Source organism: Choloepus didactylus, chromosome 3 (genome assembly GCF_015220235.1).
Source record: "Choloepus didactylus isolate mChoDid1 chromosome 3, mChoDid1.pri, whole genome shotgun sequence".
Lineage (NCBI taxonomy): Eukaryota > Metazoa > Chordata > Mammalia > Pilosa > Megalonychidae > Choloepus > Choloepus didactylus.
This window is the reverse complement of record NC_051309.1, coordinates 94,702,191-94,707,354: the sequence shown is the minus strand read 5'-3', so window position 1 is coordinate 94,707,354 and position 5,164 is coordinate 94,702,191. Positions and strand designations below refer to the sequence as shown.

General features: G+C 39.3%; 1 pseudogene; it reads right to left on the bottom strand.

Annotated features, from left to right (window-relative positions):
• Positions 1-1,142: 1,142 nt before the first annotated feature.
• On the bottom strand, positions 1,143-2,962 carry LOC119528718 (annotated as a pseudogene).
• Positions 2,963-5,164: the final 2,202 nt, after the last annotated feature.

Below are 5,164 nucleotides of genomic sequence, written 5' to 3'. Positions count from 1 at the left end.
CACAAGAGCATTCATTTGTCTGGGCCAAAGATTACACGTTTGTATTGGAGCAATATACATGCCTCTTGCAGAGTTCAAAAACATTTTGAAAGCTAAAGAGAACTGTTGGTTCTTTCCACTAAATTATAGCTTTCAATTGGCTAATGAACCCACTATAAGTATGTTTTCCATACCATCTGGCTCCTGTTCTTGTTATTGCCTAAAATCATATACAGAGGGCTTGGAAGCAAGCCTCCAGTCATTTAGTCAACTTGTGGACATCATGTAGGAGCATTCAAATTTTCTAAAACCATCCTCTTTAAATGGATGGTTGAGAGTTAGTAAGGAATTTCCACAATATTTTAATGCAACCTTTTTGTTTTTAAATGTTTTATCATGGGAAAATTCAAACATATAGAAAATAGACAGTAATATAGTGGACTTCCAATACATCTCAATCAGTTTCAACAATTATTAACTTTTTGCCAATCTCATTTCTGCCGTACCTCAGCCTACATCTGCCCCCACCTTCTCCACCCATATTATTTTAAAGCCTATCATTTTATTTCCATTTCAAAGTATTTTACTATGTATTTCTAAAAGATAAGGACATTTTAAAAATACTATAATACCGTTATCACACCCAAAAATAATCATTTCTTAATTTTATAACTTATATACTCAGTATTAAATATCCTCAATTGTTTTATATTTTTTATTTTTTTCATTGTTTCAGGAATTTTTATTGAAGCAAGAATTTTATAATCCAGATTTTGTTTCCTTGCTCAGTTATTCTTTAGGCAATGCTCTGAGCTATTTCACAGTCAAGAATTACAAAATCAAAGAAAGGAATGCTTTAAATTTTTGTACTTTGCTGAAAACTTTTTCTCAGGATCTATAAAACATTAATTCATTTTTATATTTTATTATTTTTTGGTAATTTTTGTTAATTTTTATATCAGTGAGTAATCTAGGATTAACATTATGTTTGCTAGACCTGGCATTTGCTTAGTACATAGGTTCAAAGTTTCCTTTCCTTTATTTATTTATTTTCCAGGGTTTTTTTTTTTTTTTTTTCCTTTCCCTACAACATTTAAGTTTTTTGATGTTTAGATATTTTTCTTTGGTGAAACATGAGTTTTGTACATGGTCCCTTATCAATTTTAAACAGTTGGAACACTAGTGGCACTGTAAATTGCTTTCTAGGCAGCTTCTTTAGCTTGGTGAACTTGTACTACAGCTAGAGCTTCATCAGCCTTAGAATGGAGAGATTCTGGAGACTCAAGCATATGAAGAAGTTATGAATTATCAATCTCCAACAACATGCCAGTGATTTCACCAACAAGGGTAGGGTGCAAGGCTTGAAAAAGAGAGAACAGCCATTCACCCAACATTTGTATCTGCTCTTGAAGAGGGGCAGATGTCAACATGGAAGCAGTCAAAGTTTCCAGACCTTGTGCATGAAGAGCAGGCTGCTACATAGTAACATGTGGCTGTGTATTAAGATATTGTTGAGGATTGGGAACTCCCGCAGCATATATATACTGTGGAATGTTGCCGACAGCAAGAGTAGCTGCCGCAGTGGCAGCCGGGGCTATAGGATGTGGACCCATTGTCTGTGTTGATGTATTAACAACACACTATTTTGACATGACTCATGGAACCTGTGAAGAAGCTGGTCTCATAGAACTAAATGGTGGTCTAGGAGCAGCTGAGCAGGTAGCAACAGGCATATTTTGGAATGGATGAGGTCTAGCACCCTAACTAAGGACTTGGTCTTAGTTGAGCAGGTTAGCTAGGAGGATAGTATGTAGCACGGTTCTAAGTCTGTGAGACATCTGCCATGAAGAAACCTGAAGGAGGTGCTGACTAGTTGGGATTAATTATGGGGTTGGGCACAGCTATTACGGTAGCCGTTCTCTGCATATACTGATAGTGAGGTGAGCTCATTTCTGTAATAGCTGTAGTGGCTTCTTCTGGGGAGGAGAAACATGTAAAACCAAACCCTTTGCTGTGACTACCCTCCATGCCTTTGCACTAGTGATTGTACCAAATGGAGAAAATTTTTTTTCCAGAGATGTTTAACATCAAAGCCATCATCAAGATTTTTCACATCAAGGATAACACCCTGGTATCTGATGATCCTGTATTGTTTCATCTATTCAAATTTGTGCTTATGTTTTGCCTGCCCGTCCACTTTTTTCTGAGCTCAACCAGTGTAAATTTGTTTTCCTTTGAGCTCCTGTCCATTCATCTTAGCCATAGTTTTCTGCACATTTTTGTGTCTTTTGAAGCTCAAGAATCCAAAACCTGTGGATTTTCCACTTTCATCATGTGTTACTTTCACACTTAAGACAGGTCCAAACTTGCCAAAGAGATCTTTCAGGTGTTCATTATCCATGTCTTCTCAAAATTTTTGATATGAACATTGGTGAACCCTTTGCCCTAATTCCAAATTCTGCTTCTCATTCCTTAGAAGACTTAAATCATCTAATAAACACTATGATCATTTAGAAGCATCTTGTCACTTTTTCAATAGCTCTTTCAGCTGCCTCCTGTGTCTCAAAATGTACAAAACCATAGTCTGTGGAACCATTTTCATAACAAACCACCTTACATGAAAAGGTATTACCAAAAGCAGAAAATATATCATATTATTGTCAATGGATTTCTCTAAATTTTTGATGAATATGTTGCCAACTCCACTTTTGCAAAGTGATGGATCATGCTGAGACCACATAATTTGTATTGGCTTGTGTTTTATAACATCAAAATTCAAGGTATCCAAAGCATACTCCAAGTCTGCTGGCTGCTGGAAGTTCATTTAAGTGTAGGCCAAGGAGCTGTGTGTGATCATGCCCTTCCAGACCTGGATGGAGAAGAGGGGTGGTGGCTGGGCTGGACTTCTCCTAGAGCATTGCCTCAGCCACATCGAGTCATGGGGTGGCAGGTCCCCAATGAAGAGCGAGTCTGTGGGGTAACTGGGTGCTCTGGGGCATTACTCAGCATGACTCAGATGGCTGCTCCCAGGGCCACAGGCCACAATCTTTCCAGAGAGGAGGAGAGCAAGTGCTGGGGCCAAAGCATGAGCCTGAGAGGGGAAGGTGGGGGGTTGGGAGGGATGGAGGAAGTGGGGACAAGGCAAGGAACAAGAATCAACCAGAATCAAGAACTGTAACCGTGTAGCTGCTCTTGATACCAGTTAGCCCATTTCTTTTTAGGACCCCTCCATTGGGTCCTTACCAAAAGCCTCTGTTAACCTGTAGATCATAACTACTGACTACAGGATTTTAATTATAAATGTAATTTAGTTTACTTCCACTGCCTTTCTTGTTACTTATGTTTTACAACACTGCTGCAAACTGTAACCTAATGGTTACCCCAGCTTTTGTCAGTCTTCAGGCCTGTGCTGACACATTTCCAATTAATCATAACCAATCAATCAATATCTGCCAGTGTCTCTAACACCACTTCCCTTTGTCTAAATCCCATAAAAACCCTAAACTCTTTTGACTCAGGGAGACAGCTCTGAGGCTGTTTGCCTCCTGTTTCCTTATATAGAGCTCTGTAGTAAAGCTTTTCCTCTCTGTGAAACCCGGGTGTCAAAGATTGGTTTTTTTGCACGTTGGGCAGCAAGTCCAAATTTGTCCGGTAATAAAAACTACTCAGTGACCTCAGAACGGGGTGGATCCGATGCCGTTGGCTGCTGGCTGGGGAACGAGGATAGCAGTGTTGGGTCTCGGCAGCGGGAAGGGCTTAGTATCCTGCGTCCTTCCTGAAACTGCTGCCATCCATGGGTGGGCAGGTGGGCAGGTTGGTCTCTGAGGCTTCATTGGGTTATTTTATAAAAGAGAAAGAAAAAAAAATCTCTGCTGTCAGAGACGCAGATTTTTTTTGTAAATTTTTTGGTAGTGGGGGGGTACAGACTTTTTTTAATTTTGATTTTTAAATAATAAATGTGTGCTCTGACTCAGCACTCTCAGCAGTAACTGCTTGGGAGAAAGGGCTTATATTTAACTTTAGAATTAGTTTGTTTAATCGGGATCCAAATACAGCCCAGACATTGCGACTGTATCACTGTAAATCTCTTAATCTATAGGTTCTTTCTCTGCCTCTGTAAAGTTTTGCAGCTGTAAGTACCCCAGAAAAACATGTTCTTAAATTTAACCCATTCTGGGGGAGTGAACCCATTGTAAGTAGTTCCTTTTGATGAGGTAACTTCAGTTAAAGTGTGGCCCAACTGAATGAGGTTGGGTCTTAATCCTATTACTAGAGTCCTTTATAAGCAGAGTAAAATTTGGACAGATAAAAGAGAAAGCCATGGGAAGCAAGGAGCTGAATTCAACAGAAGCAAGAAGAGAACAGTGAGGTGAGGAGATGCTGCCATGTGCCCTGCTTTGTGACAAACTAAGGACCAAGAATTGCCAGCAGCCAGCCACAGAATGCCACAGTCTTTGGGAAGAAAGCATCACCCTTGATGATGCCTTGGTTTGGGCTTTTTCCCAACATCAAACCGTGAATGAATAAATTCCCATTGTTTATGCTGACCTGTTTCTTGGTATTTTCTTGAGCAGCCTAGGAAACAAAAACACCTTCTCTCCCCTTTCAGTTTGTTGAAGAAATTGGTCATTTGTCTGATTTGCTGATTAAATCTTTGTGGTAATATGTCTAATGTATTTCCTCTGAACTGGTAGTTAGATTTAGACTAAATATTGGTCAAAATCAGATCAGACTTTATGGGCAAGATTATTTCGTAGGTGTTTTTGTGTATTTCCATCCAGAAGTACTTGATGTCTGATGGTCTCCTTGTGTGATGTCAGCAACCATTGATGATCATTGTCTAGATCCACTAATTAATTTAGTAGGGGTTACACAATGGTGATACTATATTATTTCATTGCTTTTAATCTCCCTTTGTGTTTTAGTTTGCCAGGGCTGACATGAAAAATACCACAAAATGGGTTGCTTTTAGCAAAAGGCATTTATTTTCTCATGGTTTTGGAGGCAAGAAGTTCACAATCAAGGTATAGATAGGTCACTCTTTTTTCCAAAGTCTGTAGCATTCTGATGCTGTTTTGCCCCAATCCTTGGGGTTCCTTGGCTTCTGTGACAGTCCCGTCACATGGCTACTGGATTCATTTTCTGACTTCTATTGACTGATAACATCAGAATTTCCTCTGCCTTG